The sequence below is a fragment of the Canis lupus genome, chromosome 8 (genome assembly GCF_048164855.1).
Source record: "Canis lupus baileyi chromosome 8, mCanLup2.hap1, whole genome shotgun sequence".
NCBI lineage: Eukaryota > Metazoa > Chordata > Mammalia > Carnivora > Canidae > Canis > Canis lupus.
This window is the reverse complement of record NC_132845.1, coordinates 23,896,241-23,920,904: the sequence shown is the minus strand read 5'-3', so window position 1 is coordinate 23,920,904 and position 24,664 is coordinate 23,896,241. Positions and strand designations below refer to the sequence as shown.

Below are 24,664 nucleotides of genomic sequence, written 5' to 3'. Positions count from 1 at the left end.
GAGACCCCCAGGTGTCCCTTGGACCCCCTCTCTTTATCTAAGTCCACACCTTTGGCTGTCTCATCCAGTACTATTACTTGAATTAGTCGTCCAAATATTGATAATTTCCAATGTACATGTCCAGCCTGGATCTCAGCCTTGAATTCCCATATCCAAATATATGTGCCACATCTCTACATTTGTTTCATAGAAAGTTTAAATTTAACATGCCCCAAAATAGAATCCTTGGTATCTCTCACCTTTCCAAACTGCTCCATTCACAGCTTTCCTCCTGTGAGTGAGTGATAACTTCATTCTGTCAGTTGCTCATGCAAAATACCTTGCTTTATTCCACATTTATTCTTTCAGGAAATCCTTTTGGCTCTGCTGTCAAATAGATTTTTTTTCCAACAACTTCTCACCACCTCTCTTGCTAGCACCATCATCTGTCACCTGGACTGTTACAACAGCCTCCTAACTAGCTTTTCTTCTTTCGCTACTATTCCTCCAATTTGTTATTAATGCATTCAGAATAAAAATGTACATGGTCCGTCTTACTTCTCTGACCTGGTTTCTTATTCTTCCAAAAACTCCATTCCAATCACGCTGCCCAACTAGCTGTTTTTCAAAAACATCAGGAACACTTATGTCAGATTTGCTCTTCCTCCAGATATCTGCATGGTTTGCTCCCTTATCTCCTCGAATCAAATATTCTCAGGCCTTTCCTGAAGTCTTTTTAAAATTGGAGCCAGACCCGGGGCCCTGGCAATTCCTAAATGTTCTCTCTTGCACTCCCATTTTAATTCTTTCCAAAGCATTTATCACCTTCTAATATATTTTTCAATTTACTTATTTTGATTATTATTTATCTCTCCCTCTCCCTCTAAAAGGTAAGCTTATTGCACGGTTTTTTTTTGTTTTTTTGTTTTTTTCTGTTTTGTTCGCTGCTATGCCCTTGGCACCTTGAAGAGTAGTTCATTGTAGACAATGAATGAATGAATGAATGAATGTGAGTGAACATATTGCCAAAAGTAGAGGATGATACTGTGCTTTTAATTCTTATTTTAGTACCATAGATGAATTTATGTTTTACTTCTCATACCACTGCAAAAGTATTTAAACAGAATGTTATGTTTTAAGATTTAAGGACAGCACTTGTGTGGTTGTTAGGTATTAAGTTCTGAATAAAGGTGAAGCAAAGTACCACTGCTGAGTTCATCACCAAAAAATACAGAACTTTCTAGTGGAAGCACCATTGGTACTCTACCCATTAGGACCCAAATGAGCTTTGCTGTAATAAAACAATATGGTTCTTCCTTGTCTGGTCAGATGCAGATAACTTCTTTCCCTCACTGAACCTGGCATATAAGGTACAATGTGGCTCAAAGGATATTCTTTTCCATGAGTATGTAGCAGACATGAGGACAAGAGGGCAGAAAGCAGACAGATAAAAGTCAAGGGAGGTATCTTTGCTTCACAGACTTCATTTTCTTTTTTTACCTACAAATTTCTGTTATCATAATGATAGATGTATCTCCTCACCTATCTTTTGTTTAGCTTATTTTAGAAATCAAAGAACTTACTAATTTGGGGAAGTGGGGCTAGATTCTTCTTTGAAATTTTAATACACATTCATAATTTTCTTAGTCCACCTAAGAGACTTGATAATAATATTTGTATTAGCTGGGGGTGTAGCAGGCAGGATAAAATCAGCAATTTTCCTCTTACCTTCTAGGGCAAACTTGATCAACATTTCTTCTGATGTAAACAGGTTGGCCTCAAAATGTCCTCTTTGTACCTGACAGGTTCCTGTTCAAAGAGTAAACTCTTGTTTATTTGGCTTTTTAAAAAGGTCTTTTCCTCCCCGTGCCAATTTATCTGACTTTAATCTTGAAATTTTTAATCAAAATGGTTTGCCTTCAACTAACATATCTTTCTACTTGAATATATTCAAATAAATTGTTTTCTTCTTTTCTTTATTAACACTTTCATGTTTCCACTAGAACTGAAGCTTTTTTCCCTCTGAGTATAAACTGAGTCTCTCCAAGGATAATTAAGAAAATCACACCTAAACAAGGTACCATGAGTGACTTTACCTTCATGCATCCAACTGTTTTTTCTGAGGCCTCCAGCTTATTTCCTTTACATGTGTTTATTTTAAAGAAAGTCATTTTTGAGCTAAAGGAGAAGTATAAACATCATACTTCATAAATTTGGTAGTAGTAAAGCACTGTTATCAATATAATTAGCTAGACTGCATTAAATTCAGGTTTTTTTTTAAAGCTTACTGGTGAAGTTTACATTAAATAAATATCAATTGAGCATCCACAGAATAAAATGTCAGTCTTCTTTTCCCACACATGCCTGGTTATGAGACGGCCTCAGACCTGGTCTTAATGCTGGTCAATGCCTTGTGATATTCCTCACTCTCTTCGCCATGTTGAGTCCCTTTCAGGAACCCTAGTTCATTGTTTGATGTGCTGGGTTCCCACCTACTTTTCTCTAAGTTCTCAAGAGATATAGCCTGTTCCTTTGTCCCTGGTTCTCTGCTAGGGTTTTGTTACCCATGGATAAAATTCTTAAGGATACTTATGAGGTCACTTGTCTTCCAAATATTGACTAATGTCAGGATGTTGTTCAATCTTAGCCAAATAGGTTAAACACCATTTCCAGAATTAGCATAGAGAATATTGTATTCTTCTTATACTTTGTTTAATACACATGCTGCCATCCTTCCAGAGCTGTGATAGTTGAGTCAGTTTCTCAGTTTTCTTCTTGCCTTGATGAGGAGAACTTTGGCCTCCACTTTCCTTTCTAGGTTGGTAGGATATAGCATTCCAGATGTACCATACCATATAATAATGGCCATCTTCCCAGTTCTACCCGGGGATGTGCCAGGTCTAGTCCTCCTCCTGCAACCATTATTCACGGATTCTTTGGCTGGTTTCTCTTCCTCTTGTCACCCAGTATGTTGATGGTTTTCAGGCTTTTGTCTTTGGCCTCTTTTCTTTTTATTCCCCTTTGGTGATTATATCTGCTCCTTTTATTTTATTTTGTTTTTGATTTTTCTTAAGGTTTTATTTATTTATTTATTTAATGGAGAGAAAGAGAGCCAGAGAGCATAAGCAGGGGGAACAACAGAAGGAAAGGAAAAAGAAGGCTCCTCACTGGGCAGGAAGCCTAGTGCGGAGCTCGATCCCAGGACCCAAGGATCATGACCTGAGCCAAAGGCAGATGCTTAACCAACTAAGCCACCCAGGTACCCCTACTCCCTTGATTTTAATGGCATCTTAAGTGCCAGATCTTCATCTTGAGTCTGCATTCTCATGTGCTTCAGGTGTATTTACCCAATTGGTTATAGACGTCTCTGCCTGAATCTCCACCCCACCAATGCGGTTCCTTAATTTCAGAGCAGTATCCTCTTTCTGAGCATTGTACATGCTGATTCCCCTGCTACAGATGCTTCTCTCCATTGTTTCAAAACACGATTCAAAGGCCATCTTTTTTGTGAAAACTTTCCCAAAGCTAATTATTACACCCTTTATGTTCAGGGTGATGAAGAATGCTGATGTTGTGGAGGAAAAGTTTTAGCTGGTCATGGGATGGGTAGAAATTCTTACATAACAAATAGAAATTGAATGTGAACAACCTTGTGAAACTATTATCTACTCTGAGACAAAGATAATTTTGCTCACATTTCACCATTGCTTTTGGTAATAATAATAATTCTAGGCTACTTTAAAATAAGTAATTTATAAGAATTTATTGAACCAAATTATAGGAAACTGAAGGGCTAGAAACCTAATCAAATGCTAATACTTTTAAATGCAATAAATTTTTATACGTATTGGTCTTATGAAAGTTTCTGCTATAGTTTCTGTAAGTATACATATTGGAAGGAAGAACAAAAAATTATTTTAAATATACACTATAAAAACACAGGGACACCTGGGTGGCTCAGCAGTTGAGTGTCTGCCTTCGGCCCAGGGTGTGATCCTGGAGTCTCGGGATCAAGTCCCGCATCGGGCTCCCTGCATGGAGCCTGCTTCTCCCTTTGCCTGTGTCTCTGCCTCTCTCTCTCTCTCTGTCTCTCAAGAATAAATAAATAAAATCTTAAAAAAAAAAACACACACACAGCAAAACAGCAATACATAAACAAATTCAGACAACATTTTTTAAAGTGTAAAAAGAGTCAACCATATTCTTTGTAATATTTAGGACAACAGCAGAATTGATTTGGCCAGCTGGCCCTAGTTTAGCAAAATTATATTTCATATTCGGCTCTAGTAGCAATGAACATTGTTTTCTCAGCTGGTGAGGCACAATATATCATTTTACTACCTATAGAGACCTGGAATTCAATAAAAATCATGGCCAAAAGTAATAGCACAATAAGATGACAAAGAGACATGGGTCTAGGTTTGATATCTTCTTTGGAAATGATAGCGACTGGCAACACGGCAATAATCATAATACAGTTTTGTGTGATTTCATTATACTGTCTGAGGTCAGCGAATACATGTACAAACTTGCATGAAATAACTTGTCGTAGCTGGTGGTGTGGTAGCGTACAATGAGCCAGAGCCTAAGAATTAGGAATCCAAGAAGCCAATATTAACTTTGCTAACAAATATATTCTTGTTACGTAACTTGCTTATCACTCAGATTTCCATCTATAAAAATGTCTGGTCCAGAACTTTAGCTCACTTCTAGTTCTGAAACTCTTTTATCTTAAGATACATCAACATGGAGCCATGGCGCAAAGCTTCAGGGAAGTGAAAAGCCAACTTAAGGTGACTTTTTAAATTTACATCTCATCTCCTCTTGCATTTTCTGACAGCTTGAGATGGACATTAGAGACTAAAATGAAAGGGACACACAGAGGAAAGGACCCATGTGTTCCTTAAGTATTTGGAGCTTCAAGACTGAATCACATTTGATTGGGCACATTGTGTCAGGAGTTATTAGCACTGCCACAATGAGGGAAAGATGTGTAGGTTCCAGTCACTTTGCCATGCTTCCTTCTCCCCCAACACTATTTATGACCCTAAGCCTGAGACTAGGCACAAGCTACCTTTCTATGAAACCATGTGGACTAGTGATTAAGCTACTGCCACTCAACTCCAGATCCTCCTTTGCAGACTCTCATGATGTGGGATTTGGGACTCTGAGAACTACATTTTTCCTTTGCCTATAGTTTCCCCAGCTTTCCATGAGTAGGGAGCAAATAAAAAGAGAATGGAGGAGTGGAAGAGGAGTACAGGGATTTCTTTTTCCCTGCTTTCTTGCTATTCCCATTAGTATTCCCTCAGCAATATACTTTATTCCAAAAGCAGCAGTTCTTTCAACCTCTAGGTATTTTTGATAATCTAGGAACTGGTCCTATATTGCTACCTCAGAGGTACTCCCACAAGCTCTGCACATCCCATCCTCAGAAGTCAGAGCTCCAGTTCTTCAAAGCTGCTAGCTCTGGCAAGTCTGTCCTTTTCCCTTTGTTCCCTAAGCCCAGGAGTTGAGGCTGTCCACAGCTGTCTTTGTATTTTCTCAGTGTTTCACCCTGTGCTTTTATTCCTTCAACACTTGTGTAGCCATCTCCTTGTATTAAATTCCCACTCTTGACATACATACTGTGGTTTCAGTTTTCAAGACTTGGCTCTTGCTGACATACCATGTGTGATTTACCTTCACTGGTCTGCTATTTTTCACCACAAACAGCACTTTGATAGGGAAGAGTGAATGAGTATTCCTATAATTAATTCCAGAAGATTCCTAAAGGGTGATGATCAGACTCCCTTTCATTTGCACTCATATTATTCATTATTCTAACCTATTAACAGTGATTCAGATTTCTTCAAACTTCATCTTCCAAAACCCTCTACAGTCACCATAGTTAATCAGGGCACAAAGAAAGGACTAACTTGTTTCATTCTCTTTATAAAAAAAATAAAATCTCCATCAACAGGACCCATCAGAAGAGGATTATATTCTTCATTGAATTATTTCACAATCAATAATATTTTAACTTACCCAAGGCAGAAAAGCACCGAGTTAAAATTACCATAATGGACAGTAAGGAAAAAAGTTACTCTGTTATTGTTAAGAAATCATTATGAAGCAAAATAAAAAATGAAAGCAAACCAAGTCTTACCAAATCCTTTTAGAGAATAACTTTCCTTTGCCTGGACAGTATGTTATTAGCATCTGAAAGAAAACCAGGATTTTGCTCTAAGCAGCAGATTCAAAGTTAATGTGCAAAGGATACTGCCTCTTTGTAATTCATTCAATAATACAATACTTTATTGAATAAAGAGAGCCATTTAAACTTTACATATTGAGCAATTGTTCATCTGTAAAAATGTCAGAATGCCAAAAAAGCAAAGGAGCAAGTTACAAAGGATTTCCAATTTCTTAGATAAGATCTTAAAGCAATATATAATATCATTCATAAATATATATGTATACACCGGTGTGTGTGTGTGTGTGTCTGTGTGTGTGTGTCTGAGTGTGTGTATTATTAGCAATGGCAAAGTCATGCTGTTCACAATTCAATAGTGAAGGCTAAATCTGGAAGGCAACTCAGTTTGTTAGAGTTTTCAGGAATTCAGTATGACTGTTTAAAAGTAGATTTTAGTCACATAGCAGCCATGATATTTTATTTCAAACCATTGTCTATGATAAGGAAAAGCATTAAGAAGGAAAAAAATCTTATTATTTTAAACCATGTTGATAATTTAAGTTAATGAAAGTAAGAGTAAACACCTGTGGTACATTCAAGATTTTGAAATAGGGGCACCTGGGTGGTTCGGTTGGTTAAGCGTCTGCTTTTGGCTCAGGTCATGATACCAAGATCTGAGGATTGAGCCCCGTGTTGGGTTCCCTGCTCAGTGGGGAGTCTGCTTCTCCCTCTCCCTTTCCTGCTCCCTCTCTTATCTCTCTCTCACTCTCACACTTCCACACACACACTTTCTCTCTCACAAAGAAATAAGTAAAATCTTTTTTAAAAAAATGTTTGAATTAATATTGTGAATTTTGTCTACTGCAGTTGATCCAGTGATTTAAAGAAATTGTAGACTATGCATGAGATTTGCAGCCCACAGGGAATGCTATATTTCCCAGAGTGGCCCAGGGCCTTTAATTTTGAGCCTTTGGTAGTGCAAGCCTCTACTGCTCTATATCCTGCCTTTCCATGCCACAAGCCCATTCATTGCCAATGGGCTGGTGTCCAATCCAGATGAAGGGTCCCCTAGCAACACTCAGCTCTCACACTGGAATGTGACAGTGGTAAATCCACCTCTTCCTCCCTTATAAATGCCTTGCCTGATTTTAAATCCTCTGCTAACTGGAAAATCAGAAGTAGCTCCTCCCCTCTAAATTTTGTGGAAAGGAAACACTGCTGGGGAAACTCTGGAAATCTCCCCTAGATTCTAACAGATATACTTGGTGTGGGCTTTGGATATGACATGATAAGTGTTAGGCTTCCACTTACACGACCAAGACAGTGGGGTAATAGGTGTTAGCAGAGACCAGAGAATGAAGGGTTGTCCTGGGTCTCCTAGGGCTGAATCAAGAGAATTACACAGATGGACCTGGAAAAGTCATAGCTTACCAGCAGCTGTTTCTCTTTGCCCTTGTTCTGAAACCCCAGGGGAGAAGGGACAGCCTTGTTGATGTCCATTTTCAGATAGTTCCCCTTAAATCCTGTGGGGGCTTCAAAAGCTTAGCTATTAGGAAGTGAGACATAATCCCTCTCTCTTAACACACTCTCAAAAAGTGGAGCCTTAAAAAAAATAAGACAATATATTGACCTTATTAGAGTTCATGAGAAAAGAAAGTGAAACTGAAACTAGACAATTTACAAAGAAATTAATGAAAGGGTGCTACCTTTTTTGACTTGCTTACCTCGCACCTAAACTATAGGAGAGGCCTTTCCCAGCCTCATCCTCAGGTTCCCACCCTAGAACCAGGCTCCCCTCAGGACATACCCAGTGCTCAGGTCCTATGGCTGAGGATAAGGCCCATGGTGCCAAGTTCTCAGTGTGGGCATATGAGAATTGGATGGAGACAGTGGGGGGGGGGGGCAGTTTTTCAATTGCGTCCAAGACCAGTAAAACACTCAGATATAGGTGAGCCAGCCACAACCTTGGAATGTCTACTCACTAAGGATACGAGATTTATTGCCCCAAGATTCAGCATCCTGACATTTACCTCCTTGACTTGATTGTGCCTTGGAGTTTTCCTTCTGAAGGTGGATTTTTACCAAGTCAGTAGCTTCAAGATAACTCTGAGCTATTTTTCTGCTGCCGGGTGAGGATATCCTAGGGTCCACAGATTTAAAAGCTTTCTGATAAGGTCATAGCTGCTAGACTCAGGTAGAACGGGGGAAAGGATATGAAAAGGAAGGTCCTGGACCTCAGGTAGCCTATGATAACAGCAAGAGCAACGAAAATATCTAATCTGACTACTCTTTATCTAGTCCTTACTCTTTTCAGGCACAGAGTCAAGTACTTTATGTGCATTTATTGTATTATTTAATTTTCACAATCCTTTGGGAAGATTTTTTAACTCCATTTTATGGATGAGCAAACAGTGGCACAGACTCTTCGAAGTCATTTAAATAGCAAGTTGCAAGATTGAGAATTAAACCCAATTCCCTCTCACCCATGCCCTTTACCTGCAATTCTACTTAAGTGCTTGTCACCTCTGGGAGCATATCAAGACTAAATGGTGGGGTAGGGGGTGCTGCTAACCAGAAAGTTGTGACCATAAATTGGGGCAGCCAATATTTGTGACATTGGTAGTTGAATTAATAGTAAGGTTGATAATGATGGTTTGAGATAAATGAAAGAGAGGCAAATATAAAATGCATGTGGTGGGGAGAATATACCACTTTGGCAAAGCTTAATCTTAAGAGAGGAACTAGCTCCTAGCTCCCTTCTAGGCAAAGTTCAGCTTGTGTAACGATGGTGGCCTCTTAGAAGTTGCCACACTAAACTAGATATTATGAAGCAGTCTTCACAATTACTCAAAATTACTAACAAAACTGTGGCTTCCAGAAAGACCTAAACCAGAAAGCAATATTTCTATGTCCTTCACAAATTGACTTGCAAGTAATTGTCCAGAGACACCTTTATGAAGGAGAGCTTAATTTGTTCCCATTTGTATTTTATATATATGCAGGTTGTTAAAATATTTGTGGCACTTTTGCTCTAGCTTTTTGACTCATACTTTTAAGGAAAAATTAAGCTACATTACCTCCCTTTTTATATGGGGTATTTTGTTCTTACCATTAATGGTAGCAACTTTCTACTCCGAGGAAATCTTGAGATTTACATGCCATTAAAGGATAAAGCCATTGACTTTTTTTTTTTTTGGTTTGAGATATTTAAATCATACAGAAGTCTAACAACTTTTTCATATATTATTTATTTGTTATACCTTTTGGACTTATTTTTCATTTTAAGTATGACTTCAGTTTTTGAAATGAATTGCCTTGTTTCTTATTTCAATCAAGTACATTTTGGGGTGTATTCAGTAAGATTGCAACTACTAACACCTGGGCTTTTCAGACATTAAAAATATATATATCAGAAGCCATAGGTATTTTAAAATTAATTATATCCTCTTTTCTCTGCTGACCTCTTGACCTGAGGCCCTGGGGCTATGCATTGTTATGAAGAAGTTCAAGGGACAGCTACAAGTACCACCTTCAGAATGTGATTGACTCAGGGCATAAGGTAATATTTACTGCAGGTATTAATGGTCACAATCCACAGAAGTAAAAAATTGTTCCATTTTATTTCTCCTTAGATATAACACACAAAAATGACTGGCAAAACTATCCACTTTCTAATAACGACTTCCAGAGGTCATGGAGAGGTGAAATTGTCACTGTGATGTGCATACAGTGGGGATAAGGCCACTCTCCAAGACACTTGTGATTAATTCTTAGTACTATGATGGAAAAACAACTAGTCACCTACATCCCGATTGAAAATTCTCAAAAAAAACCCAAAAGCAAAACAAATTTCTTTGTAAGTCTGAGTAAACACATGAAAACGATATTAGGGGATCCCTGGTTGGCTCAGTGGTTTAGCGCCTGCCTTTGGCCCAGGGCACGATCCTGGAGTCCCGGGATCGAGTCCCACGTCAGGCTCCCAGCATGGAGCCTGCTTCTCCCTCCTCCTGTGTCTCTGCCTCTCTCTCTATGTCTATCATAAATAAATAAACCTTAAAAAAAAAAAAAAGAAAACGATATTATACATTTCTGAAAACCTGTTAGAAGTACTTTCTTTGGACCACAGTACATTGCTAAAAGTCTAATATATACAGTTAACTTGGATATAATGGAGGCAATTACAATTTGTGCTCTTCTTCTAGGATTTCCCATACGAATATTAGGAAAAAATGAGTCAGCAACCATGTCCAAGAAGCTCTAGCCACAGTCTTCTGAATATGTGTGTAGGAAGCAACTTGGTAAACCCACCTTAGAAAGTAGGATCCAGTCTAAGAAATTGTGACCTTGGCCCACGATGGAAGTTCCATTTGGACAAGTCTGGACCCAATACTGCACAGCCAGCTTCATAGCATGAAAGAGCAACATGGCTTACTGGAAAATTTTGTTTCATGCAACTGTAAGAATGATGCTCAAGCTGCCATTTGCCCTTGACACTAAAGCTGAAAGAGAAGGGGGCTGAAATAAATGAAGTCTATGAAGTAAGGTTCAGGGCTCTCTAATGCTGTAATAGAAAGAAGCTCTAGAGGCTAATGCAGTTAATGTTATAGGCTAATCACTTCAGAATATGGGTCTTATGCTGGGAATGAAACTTTAAAGATATGAAGAAAGACTTCTTCTGAACCCTCAGTTGTTCAAGAGAAGATCCTGAGAATAGAGAAAGGTGGAGGGTAGAAATCCCTTGCCCAATTTCTGCAGAAGAGTTCTATATTCTCCTTCACCAACTCTTCCCTGCATGGCAGATATCATTGCTCTCTTTCCTATTTTTTAATCTAATCCTTTGAGAAAGGAGTTGGATCTCATTCATAATTAAAAGTCATATAACAACCTAAGGAGTCCTTCTTTCTCTGATGCCTATACACGTACACTCAGATATGCAGCATTTGTATAGGTAAAGCTGTAAGCCAAAGCAATAAAGCTCTTATGATTGAAGCCACAGCAATAAAACTTTTATGGTAGAATCAGGTATTGAAAAGAAATAACAGAATTTTTGTGTATGTAGTGGTGAAGGTAAGGGAGAGAAGGAGGGACACTGAGATCCCATTATATTATACTTTATTTTTTGGAAAATAATTGTAGAAAAAGCCTATTTCAGTCTTGAATCTTCTTTCTCCACTTTCTTCACTAAGGACCTCTCTCTATGTCTTTTGTTTTGTTTTGTTTTTCTACCTGTCTCTATGCCTGCTTTTACTTCTGACCTATAAAATCTGTGAGGACAGGGAAATGGACCTCTCATATTCTCTGTATCCACAGTGGTCAAGATAATGTAGGCCACAGTGGAATTCTGCTGAGTGAATGACTAAATGACCAAATTAAATTTCCAATCAGATACTTAATTATCATAAGAAATAATAAGAAGGAAACTATTCTCAAACCCAGTGGGTATTAAATGGTATCCATACTTTCTTTGTGTATTTGTTGTGTTTTGTTTTTACGATAGTGTGACCAGTTTCAGCTTCTGACCACTCACCATCATGTAAATTGATCACAGCCACAGAAGAGAGCAAAAGGCGTGAGAGGGAACATCCATTGCAGATCAGAGATTAAATCAAAAGGTAAAGAGATTCACCAAAAGGTGAATGTGTGCCTCATTCACATGTGAATCATCCCTAGTCTCCCTTCATCTGGCCAAATACCACAGTGCTTGTTCATCCAGCAGATCAGATTCTACATAAGGACATTTTGTGTATGTGTACATCTAGACATCCAGTTTGTAGTCGCAGCAACATTTGTACCACCGTGGTGAGCTGTCTGCATAAATATATTTCTGAAAAACAAAACCATGGTTCAACATGACATCAAATAAGAGTGTCTAGGAGAAAAAAGAAAAATAATTTAGAAGCAATTAAGAAGCTAATGCTATTGACTCACATTTGAAGAACTTGTTTTGTCTGATTAAAATTGAATAAGGCACTGAGAATCAGGAACATAAGCCTGGTTGCGTCAGGAGTCCCAATTGCCTGCTCTCTTTATTTCAATTTCCACTTCTTCGTTGCAGAGACAAGCTACTGGAAACTTCCATTTTTATTCCCTATGGTTTGAAACACTTCAAAAACTGTGGGTTTTTTGAACCTTCAGTGTAAAGTATTGACATTCACCACAACAGAATTCATTTCTTTACAGCCTCATAACTGAGTAACACTGACATAAAATCATGTGTTGGATATTGCACTTCATTTATATCTGGGCTCATTATCATTTTGCTCTTTTGGAAAGGATTTTAGCATCTATTCTGATGCAAACAGTAGCTCTGTCTATGGAGGCAGATGTAACACAGCTCTAGAGATGAGCACCGACTAGCATTCAGCAGTTGACTCTGAGATGGAAGACAAGCAGGGGAGTATTTTGCTTTCCTCTATGAAAGTGGAGGAGCTTTTCCTGGGGTGGCCCTGGAGCAGTTGTAGCCCCTCCCCAGACCTTGGGCACACAGAGAAAAATACTGGAGCTGCCAGGTACCTGGATTCTTGACTCAACAAGCCAGTTCCACCCCCAGAGATCTGTGGTTGTGTTTGGTCAAAGAAGCTAAAATAGAACGAAGAAGAGTGTCCCTGCACCTTCTTGTGCTTGGGGAAAATGAATTTCAACTGTAAAGGACAACGAGATTTATTGCCGTCAAGATTAAGCCCGTAGACAACTGAGCTATTGAAGTAACATCCTCCTTATCTATCACATGGGGCTTTATGGATTGAATATCAGGGTAGAAGCTTTGTGATTATGCCATTTCCCTGCTCAAACCCATAGAATGGTGGCTCTGTTTAACTATGTAAAATATGTGGAGAGGTCGCTGCTTTCCTGTTATATAAACTCTTTCCAGTCATTGTGCAGAGATTGGAGGAAGCCTCAGAACTGTCAATGGGAGGTGGGCCCAGCATGTTGGAGTGACATTACTGCAGCGGTTCTAGAGATTCCTGGTCATAGCTTTAAATTTACCATGAGATATAAGCCCCAAAAATATTAAAATAAAACTGTGTAGATTACATGTAACTTGAAATATATTGTTATTTTTTTAATAAAGTAGAAAATGATAGCACCACTTTTTTTTTTTTTTTTTTTAGCACCACTTTTAGTAAGAAGGAAGATGATGACGATGGATGGCTACGTTTTGGGATGTCTTTATGATGTACTTGGACTGCACTATGCTCTTTCCATGGATTATCTCAATTAAGCTAATCTACAAGACTATGAAGTCATTTCTCTTACTATCCTTCCTCTTTACACATGAAGGAACGGAGACCCAGAAAGTTTAAGTGACTTGTGCAAGGTTACTCCACTGATAAACAGTGGAGGTGTGTTTGAAATTCTCTTAGAGATAATCCAACACAGGGCTCAGCAAACTTTTTCTGTAAAGGACCAGACCATAAAAATTTCAGGCTTTGTGTTGCAACTACTCAACCCTGCTCTTGCATCACCAAAGGAGCCAGAGATATTGCCTACACCAATGGGCCATCTTGCAATATGTACAGGAAAGATGTGGTCTGCTGTTTGCTGACCTCTAATCCTGTCCGTTTCACTCATTTTGTATGTGAGAAAACTAAAGCCCAGAAAGGTGAGAGTATTTCTACTGCTGTTCTGTATTAGAAAGAAGATGAAACATCTCTGGGTCTCAGTCCTGTAATCTTTTAATTACATGAAATTCAAGAGATTTCACCAGTTAGTATGGTAACAGATTTTAATATCTCATATTAAAACAAAGGTAAAATTCACCTGAAACTATGATAGTCGCTTACAGATAGTTATGTTCAATAGAAGCCGATTTTGAACTGAGACTTTTCTGCTTACCTGGTTTGTATTGATGCCGTAGTACACAGAGCTCCAAGACCAAGCAGAAAAATCCCAAACACATCTCATTAAGTCAAATCAAGAATTAGGGGAGGCGGGTACTCAAATTGCTACAGACAAGGTGATGAAGCCAGCTGAATAGTCCTACCAACACGTATGCAAAAATTCAATTGTGAAGAAAGCAAGACATGGGCCCTTACTCCGTTCCTTACCCCTGCAGCTGCTGTCTAGATTTTTCTCCAAGGCTTTGTGTAAACCTGTTAATACATTCCTAATTGAAAACAGCATATTTCTCTCCCACTATCTCAATTCATGGCCTCTGAAATTTCACTTGAAATGAAATTCATCACAAAATCGAGTAATGGTTGTTGCAGGTTCTGATTCCTTGGAACATTCTTTATAAAATTTAACTCAAAATTTATTTAATAATAAAGCTGCTCCCCAAAATATTGTGATATATAAAAGAGGCAGCAAAGATTTGATCTTCGATGAAATGAGACCTTGAACAATAATAACTAATAAGACAGACATAAACGCTAACATTTATTATTTACTCTACATCAGACTCTGTCCAAAGGATTTTATATTTAGTCCTCCAAACCACAGATAAGGACATAGGTGCTCAGAGAGGTGAAGTATCTTACCCAGAGCTGTACGAATTCTAAGAGTCAGGGCTGAAATCCAGGCAGCTGACCTGCGAGGCTGGGTGATTAACCCTCCTCCAGAGCCTAGAGCCCCAAGTCATGTTGCCAGGATTCATGCCCTGCGCACCCTTCCCCTGCTAGTGGGCTGGCTTTGGACTGGCCAAATTATCTGAGCCTCAGTATCCTTCCCTGTGAGACAAGCATAAATATGGTACCTCCCATCTAGTATTTGTGTGTATATCCATCCTGAGTGCTTAGCATCACATCAACTTAAAATTTCAATTTATTGATATGATGAAAAAAATTTCAATATATGAATAAACATTTCCCCAAACAAACCCTGAGGGTCAAGGAGACCCAGATTTAAATTCTAGTTTCACAACTGACCAGCTATGTCATCTCAAATTAGGAAGTTAAACTTTCTCACCCTCAGTTTCTTCTTCTCTAAAATGCAGATAAAAGTAATGATTTCGCAGAGTTCACATGAAGATACGAAGAGGTGATGGCTTCAGGGTCCCTGTCACAAGGCCAAGGAAGGTGCTAGGAAAATGTCAGTCATTCCCTGCCTTGTTCCAGCCCCACCTGCTCCTTTTGGGTTGTGAGAATCCCACAAACCTGCAAAGCCCTGCTCTACCCAACCTCAGTCACTGTCCTGGGATGGACCGTGAAGCAGCTGATGGGCTTCTCACCTCTCAGTGAACAGAGTCTAAGGGGGGAACAAGGATGTTACAGTCATTACAGAAAAATTAATACAGGAGGACAAGGAAGCTCCTGACCCAGATATGGAACCCAGGGCATATCTCAGAAATGCTCTAAGAATCTGTAAGGATTAGTAAGGCAAGAAATTGTTTTTTTAATCCCCCAGGCAGAAGGAAAGTCTAAGTAAAAGTTCTGAGGTATACAAACTAGAACTTTTGATAAACTGAGATCAATTTTCAGTATGGCTGGAGCATCAAATTCTAGAGAAAGAGTCCAAGAGATGAGGCTGCAGAAGTAGAGCTGGAAAAAAATTACTGATTCCTGGGATGGATTTTCAATGGAGTGGGACAGGCTGATGGCAGACTGGCATTTTGGAAAGATCATTCCAGATGTCCCTTCTTGGGTCCTCTTCCATCCTACAATATTCTCTCCTCGCTCAGAATCACCTCGTCTCTGATCATTTGTATCATTCACTGAATATGTAATCACATGTCGTTTATCATTTTAATATAAATATTCCTTGTATATTTCTGTGTTTTATTTCTTTATCTCTTTCGCAGTGCTCGGCAGACGGCAGGTGCTCAAAACTGTTGACCTCTCTGGTCGCTCCCTGATGCCAGTGCTCTATCTTATATTTCTTTTATATCTTCCGCTGTATCTAGCAGAGTTGTACATAGTTGAGTAAGAAATCATTTTAAAATCAACTGGGGATGGGCAGCCTGGGTGGCTCAGCGGTTTAGCGATGCCTTCAGCCCAGGGTGTGATCCTGGAGACCAGGGATCAAGTCCCACGTCAGGCTCCCTACATGAAGCCTGCTTCTCCCTCTGCCTGTGTCTCTGCCTCTCTCTCTCTCTCTCTGTGTGTGTGTGTGTGTCTCTCATTAATAAATAATCTTTTTTAAAAAATCAACTAGGGAAAAAATGGAGCTCTTGTTTCTTTGTTCAAAACTGCCCTCAGCCACATGTTGCAGGGAGTTCCAACAATATGTAATCTAAAAGAGAAACCAACGTAAGTAAACAGAACACACACGTAAGAGATCTTCATTGCCAGCTAAGATGAGCTTCTTATTCAACTGTTTGTCATCGCTGTGATTTAAGAAATTCATAAGAATGTGGAGCCTATTAGTGCAGAAAGTCACGAAAGCAAGAGGAGAAGGCATGTTAGCAGGAAGTAAGGACGCAGGTGGTCACGCTTCGTAAGGAAAGTGAAGGATGTGACAGAGGATAGCCATCGGGTGCCTGGGTCACACCTGGGCGGAGTCAGGCACCTCTCACAGCTCAGGGAACAGAGTGGCCCATTTTCTCACCATTAGAAAAATACTATCCGGGAATGTGTGTGAAAGGGTCGGCCTTCTCCCAATGAAGGGGTTAATTAAAACATTGTACAGAGATGGTGAAAGCAGTTGACATTTGGCTGCTTGCTTGAAACTGTATAGACATGTTGGTGAAGAAAGGAATTTTGTCCTGTATGGGAGCCGAAAACTGCCCAGTTCTGGTGCCCTAGTGACATTTCCTAGAGCAGTTCAATGGAGTAAACATAACTGATGCTTTTGTAAGTCAGCTCTTCAATGAAGTGTGCAATTCCTATTTTCGCCTAAATCGTCCTCTGATTTAATAGGTAACTTGAATCTCTTTTTCAACAATCTTGAGCACTAACACTGCTAATGGTAAGTCACTCTGAACGTAAGCTGGAGAGGTAAGAGCATTAGCTCGAAAGTCTGAATACAAGACACACCAACTACAGATGGTGAGAATACAGTCTGGTAAGAATTAGTCCAGGATTTTTATTAAGAAAGGGAGAAAGTCATTCAGCTGCCCCATAGTAACATCACTGTGGATATAAGAAAATTTAAGAAAAGGGGGCCACAAAATACTCTATGCAGATCTTTATGGGTCCCCCTCTTCAAAAACACATTCCTAGGAACAATCAATAGTCAGTGAGAAACTCTGTGACCACAAATCAAAAACTGCCATTAGGGATGCCAGGGTGGCTCAGTGGTTTAGTGCCACCTTCAGCCCAGGGCATGATCCTGGGGTCCTGGGATCGAGTCCATGCCGGGCTTCCTGCATGGAGCCTGCTTCTCTCTCTGCCTGTGTTTGTGCCTCTCTCTCTCTCTCTGTCTTTCATGAATAAATAAATAAAATCCTAAAAAAAACCCAAAAACCTGCCATTAAAATCATATTAGCCTCAAAGCAATTTCTCTGGAATAGTAAACCCTGCTGGGAGGTCTGTTGGAGTCAGCTTGGGCATCTTTGAATTCCAGGAATGACTTCTGGGAGAACCAACCATGTGAAGAATCTTTGTAGATTTAGGGCATTCAGGAAACAGGATTCAATCTTCATTAACAGTAAATGAGAGTGAGAGAAAGCTTTGCCTGCCGCAGGTAAGGCTGTAGCACTTGAGTGTACTTTTTGGTGTGCACCATACACCCAGGCACTGTGCCATTTAATGCAATTGCGCTCTAACAAATTTTAATGTCACCATAATGGTACCAACAAGAGTGATCATAGTCATAGCATCAATCACCCACTGGTTATCTGTTATGTGCTAGGCCCTTTATTCCTCATATATATATATGACCTTACATTTTCACTAGAACCCTCAGTTTAAAGGACATCACCTTCATTGATGGCCACAGAGCTCAGGATCCATCAAGTCCTCTTTCCAACAAATTGCTTTCTAGAAATATATGCTCTAAAAAGGGCAATGGAATTTGACAGAACTGGTGGAGACCTAAACTTTTATGGAACAGCGAGAAGATCTCAGAGACATCTCTTGGGCATTGGCTCATTCTATTTAGATACAGAGCCAGATGGACCTTCCATTTGCATATTAAAAGTCAACATCATAAATTGTTTCCATTCCTCATATGCTGACAAATTAAGACACCACTGCTTTGTAATACCTCATCCACAGTTCAAGGCAGAAGTAAGGCGAGACCCTACCTGTCCCAGTGGGGTTTGGGCTCTAACATAAATCTAGTTCACTTCCCTTGAAAACTGTGAAGTCTGGGGATCACTAAACTTCTGAATGAGCTAAATCTATCAGATACTCTCATTTGAAGCTGTTCTGCTCTAAATCCCACCAGCATTTTTTTGCAAATCATGTCCAGCCTCCACTGTCAAGCTTCCTGCCACTTCCTTTGCTGTGATCATTGATTTTCCTTTGTCCTGTTTATAGTCCCATGGCATATATTGTATCTGTTCTGTCCCATCCGCAGCCACCAGTCACATGTGCTTTCAACACCTGAGACATAGTTAGTTTGAATTGAGATGTTCTGTAAGTATAAAACAAACACTGGGTTTTGAAGACTTAAGGTGAAAAATGAACATAAAATCTATCAACTATATATAAATATATTAATAATTTTTATTACTTGTTGAAATATTTTATATCAAAAAGTATTAAATTAATTTCACCTATATCTTTTTACTTTTTTAATATGACCACTAGAAAATTTAAAATTACATGTATGGCTCACATGCCTAGCTTAAATTATATTTCTATTGCATAGTACTAATCTACATCCTTCCATCTCAAAGTGTGGTCCACAGGCCAAAATCATTTGACCTGACAGGTCATTAAAAACGTAGAATCTCAGGCTTTCTCCACGAGCATCCAGTGGTATATACCACTAATTTCAATACCTTTAGCATTTGTAACCATACATAGGTCATTTGGTTCATGTGTATATGTTACATCTTAATGCATTTTGGAGAAAAGACCACAATTTGCATTTCTTATATAATTCTCATAGTATCTATAAGAGAAGGAGACACCTAAAAGACACTGAATAAATTACTTGACAATTTAAAATTTATCTGGTTACCTTAACAAGCATAAATTTATTATATTCTTCCTTTCTTGGAGTTTCATCTGAGGCCAAGTCTGTTTTCTTCCTATCAATATGAAAACCATTATAGACATGTACATCAAAAGCTGGGGTAATTGTAAAGAAAACAGTATATGCTCATGTGCTGGTGGTATATGCTGAGGAAATAAGTTGATACCAATAGTTTTTTTAAAAAGAGGGATAAAAAAGAGGAAGCTAGAGACAGGGACATATTCAGTATAATTTCCTATTAAGTTTGTACCTACAGTTGGACTACAAAGAGCAGTCTTAACCTTATTGACAATCAAATGAGGTAGATGTGAATGCTCTTTGAAAGGCTTAGAAACTACACCTCAATAGTGAAGAACTATATCCTCAGTGAAGAATGATGTTCAGCATGAGGACTTTGAGAACTTGGCCACAATTAATCATCAAGTAGATTCTGTTGTAGACACTAAAGACACTGTGAAAAGAAGGTCAACTATTTTATGTTTGAAATTGTAGTGAGTCAGTACTCATTTCAGTTTAATTGACTGGAATACCCTTATTCCCTGAACATTCTATTTATTTGAGGTTTTCCACCAAACGGTTCCCCAACTTGGGTTTCAGATCCTTCCAGAGATTAGGTAATCCGTGATTTTATATTTAAAGACTTCATGCTAGTCTTGTTCTGAAGTGAGACCTTGAAGCTAACCTCAAAAGTAGTTTGGGTGTATGCTTATTATCGTTGTTCAATCTCAAAACAACTAAAATTTCCATTAGCCTATAATCTTTTACCGTGACTTCTGTATTACTGTAATTTCCCTATAATGTCAAGATAATGTAATAAATGCACTCAAACTTGTTTGTTAGAATTAAGACCAAATGGTTGAAGAGTCTTTTACTACCTCACATTTCCACTGAAACCATTAGGGCAAACACCGTAACATTTCAAGCCCTGCTTACAAAAGGAAACTTTCTTTAGCTACAGAAAGGCAAAGACCCTTCTCTCTCAGTATACTACTACCTCAATTACCTCACCGATGCAAGAAAGAGGCTGTGAAGAATGGGAGGTTGGAGATTTTTGTAATTCTCTTCTTGGGGACTCCTATATTCTTTCTGTGGGCTACTGGCATCATAGTATTTCACCATAAATACTTCCAAATGGATACAGTTGTCTCAAGTCCTTGGTGGTAAGAACACCATTTATATCTATATGTGCTTCCACCTGGTAAAGAAGATAAGCAAAAAAGTTTATTTATCCAGTTAGTAAATAGTTCAAAGTCAAAGAGCCTCATCTCTAACTACCCAACTATACTCTAATCACAATGGAGCCTGTAAAAGTACAGAGACAAGAGGAAGTGCAGATCACAGCCAGCTGGCTCTATCTTAGATGAGTAAATGGGGACTGTGAGAGGTGTTTTCGACCACTTTCTACCCAGGGGCACAAGAAGATTGGACTGCGAAATTATCAGTGGGTCCAGTTTAGGTTATCCAGTGCCTCACATTAAGCTATTCAATCTCTGCCTTATAATTGACCTTAACTTCACTTTCATATTCCCCATTTACACAAAATAAAGAATGACAATAGGAAAAATGAGCTTTGGGGACATTACCATCTCATGAAATTTGGAAAACAGAGTTGGGCTATTCCAGTTAAAGGCAAGAAGACAGACAGATGTGTGGGAATTAGAGTAGGAAGACAGAAATCAGGCATAGGGCAATCAGAACCCTGGATTGTGGAAGATGGAAGGGGTGAGGGAGTAGTATGGTTTACTCTAGCATTTTATTTTCTTCAAGGTTCTTGGCACATTAAAGCCAATAATTTGGGGGCATGTTATGCAGCTTATAAATACCAATTGCCATTGTGGTAGCAACAGAGGCAGGGGAAGAGCTGTGGGCCAGCATTATCTGTTTTAATGTTGACTGTAATTCTGGTCTTTGGTAATTATTGCTTCTTTTTTCTCCCCTCCCATACCCCCCCAAACTGGCTTGTTTTTAGCAGCACTGTGCATAATTTATTGCCCTTGGCATATCAATTGGAAGAAAGCTAAAACTTTAAATACTGGCTGACCAAATGAAAGGCATTTTATTACACAAAGAAATTAACGAAATAAACAAACACTCACAAGTTACAAGGCTAGTCCTTCCTTTTGTTTGTGTTTTTAAACTACTTTTAACCACTCAGGAAACTCTTAGGTTTACATAACCCATTACTCCTTCACAATGTCTATTTCTTACCTTGATAATAACATATCAAGTAATCCACAAGCTTTAGTTTCCTACCCTACTAACACCTCCCAAATATATAAACCTGTAAAGTCACAGCCCAGCATGCAGATTGTTTTTTCCTACTTTTGATCTATCAAAGGCAATTAAGGTGTTAAAGATCATTTGCACAGTCAAAATCTTAGCTACATAAACACCATTTCCATGGCCCATTTCAGCCAGAATGTGTAAGAAGAAAATGTCCCAAGGATAAATATCCTCTTGCAGCTAGTATTATGGATACAAACAAAATAGCAGATGAAATAAATAATTTGGAGGATGATCACCTTCTTTTTTTTTTCCCCTTAAAAATTTTATTTATTTATTCATGAGAGACACAGAGAGAGAGGGAGAGACACAGGCAGAGGGAGAAGCAGGCTCCATGCAGGGAGCCCAACGTGGGACTCGATCCCAGGTCTCCAGGATCACACCCTGGGCTGAAGGCAACACTAAACCACTGAGCCACCCGGGCTGCCCTAGGTGATTGCCTTCTAAATGCATAGGCTGTGCTGGCCTTTCTCCTTGCATACTATAAGGAAGGTCACCAGGAAGTCCAGTTGGTAATCGGAAGTTATTCTCTCTCTGGACATTCCTTTCACATTCTTGCTCCACTGGAATCTGTTTTTTCCCCAGAGGGATGCTGCTTTCACGGCCACCCTCTTAAATGATGTCAGCGGTTTTCTCACATGGCTCTTGTACCACCAGGTCATCCATGGATGAACGATCTCTGTGTTCTTCCTTGATGCTCTCAGACGGTTCTCCTTCCCTCTAAGAAAACGCCCCAGCTTTGAATCTCAGCATACTGTCACCTACCCTTCCTTATTGCTGTCATCCAATGACAACTTTCCCCACCCCCACCACACACACCCAGGTCATTTCTCCTCTCTTTCTCCCAGCTCATAGTCCCTCACTCTAGTACTTACCTGCTTTTCTTCATGATTATGTAAATGATCCCTGTAAGAACTGGACCTCTTAGTGCTTTGGGTTTCTCTCCTCCACTCACTTGGTGCTCCCCCCTAACTTTCCCCTGTCCCTAGTGTCATATCGTAGACCCTGTCATCACCAACAGGGAAAGCTTTCTGTTGGCCCTGCTTTATGCTCCTCCCTCTGCTGACCATCTCCAACCTTTCCAGTTCATTCCTTTTAGTATCACAACCCCAACAATTCATTGATTCCACCACGACCTCTAATAGTGATGGTCTTATAACCTTTCAATGACTTTCACCTCTTAATGTCTTCACTTCTCTCCTTATTGACTTTAAACTCCCTCACCCACCACTCTGTTGTGAATTGTTTATACTCCTTTGTTTTTGACTCCTTGCTTTGACATACTCCCCTAACAAAACTGCACCAACTGCTCCATCCCTGTACTCATTAAGTGGAATGTGGCTGGAACAAACTATGTAACCACCTTGATGGGTCTCACTACTAATTTATGAGTTTCAAGTGGCTGCTTAAAGCTGCTAGGCAATCATATTATTATACATGATTGTATTATGTATCAGAATATATATCTTATCACACCATAGATTATATTTTAAAAGCATATACCTCAATCATATTATATACCCTAGTGCATACACTCATCCACTCCTCTAGATGACTATTTCATACCTTCACTTTTATCTGGAAACTCCAACGTCTCCTTCACTATCCTCATTCTTGACTATTGACTCCAGCTTTTTACTGTACTAAAAAATAGGAGCAGTGAGAAATGAAGTTCTGCAGATTCCCACCATTACGTTTTCCCGCCTACCACAACCTGCCTTCCCACCTTCATGAACTCCCATGTTCATAACTTACGCCAATATTTCCATTTGTGATTAGGGTCCATCTACTCTCACCCTAAACACAATGCTGCCGCTATTCTCCCCATGATCTCCTACATCCTATTTCCTTCTCAACAAGATTATTTCCACCAACAAACAAATATTGCCAGTTTTTTCCATATTTAAAAAAAAATAACTTTCTTTACTCCACTTGCCCTAACAGTTCCTGCTCCAGAAGCAAAATTCCTTGGAACAACTGTGGATATTTTTCTCTAATTTGTTCTCCATTCTTTGTTAAAGTCATTACATTTGTTCACCAAAATTGCTTTTGTAATGGTCACCAATGCCATCCGCATTCTTATATCAAGTAGTTAATTCTGGCTCATATTTATTGGACCTGCTAAGCAACATTGAAGAGATGGCCACTCCTTCCTCCATACATTTTCTTTACTTGGCTTGCAGGAAATCAGGTCTCTTTGGTTTTCCTCCTATGCCACTAGTCATCATTTCTTAGTTTCCTTCCTCTTCTCCTTGATTTCTTAAACATTGCACTTTCCCAGGGTGTTGTCTCTGGACCTCTTTTAGATGTCTTTAGGCATCTCAGATTCAATATATCCATGACTGGACTCTGACCATCCTCCTGCCTCCTAACCTGCTCCCAGCCCAGCTTTTCTGAATCCAGTTGCTGGCAACTCTGTCTTTCGGATCTCTTAGTCTTGAAACCTTGACTTTACTTTTTCCTTCCTACTCAGCATCAGGAGATGCTTTGCTCCTCCATCCATGTGCACTCGGAATGTGACCACTCCTCTTCCTTTTCACTTCTTACACCCTGTTCTGAATCACCATTATTTCTCACCCAGATTACCAAATAGTCTTATAACGAGTCTTCCTTAAAAAGACCATAAGTTCAATCGATTAGGGATTCTGATATGGTTGAGATATGATTGGAAGTCCAGACACTAAAGTGAAATTACTGAAGGGAGATATTAATGTATCACAGGACTTGAGTCTCAGCCCTGGTGTATTGTCACCTGGGGCTGCTGGGATCCTCTTTGAAGCTCATGTAGTCACTGGATGAATTTATTCACTTTCAGCTGTGAAACATGTCAGCTTGTCCCTTCAAGTCCAGTAGGAGGGTATTTCTATTCTCTAGACTGTCTTTTAAGGGTGTACCTGGTTCTCTCAGGCCCACTCAGGATAATCTCCCTTCAATTAACTCAAGGTCAATTGATGAAGCACCTCATTTACATCTTCAAAGTGCCTTCACCTTTGCCATATAATATAACCTTATCATAGGAGTGAAATTCCATCATATTCCCAGGTCTTGTCCACACTCAGGGGAGGTGTTGATATAACAAGAATACACCAGGGGACAGGAATATTGAGGGCCACCTTAGAATTCTGCTTACCTCACTAAAAAACTCAATAGCTTAGAATAATGAACTCTCAGTGTCTTGAGCATGTAAGAGGGGAGAAAAATAAT

The 24,664-nt window shown here is 39.3% G+C and overlaps 1 long non-coding RNA gene across 1 annotated transcript in view; it reads left to right on the top strand.

Moving 5' to 3' along the window:
- LOC140638013 (uncharacterized) overlaps window positions 1-16,242 on the top strand; it is a 481,686-nt gene extending 465,444 nt beyond the window's left edge. The window contains exons 15-16 of the long non-coding RNA XR_012035131.1: window positions 11,652-11,766; window positions 13,267-16,242. This is a non-coding gene — a long non-coding RNA (uncharacterized lncRNA). The remainder of the gene's footprint in view (window positions 1-11,651; window positions 11,767-13,266) is intronic.
- Window positions 16,243-24,664: the final 8,422 nt, after the last annotated feature.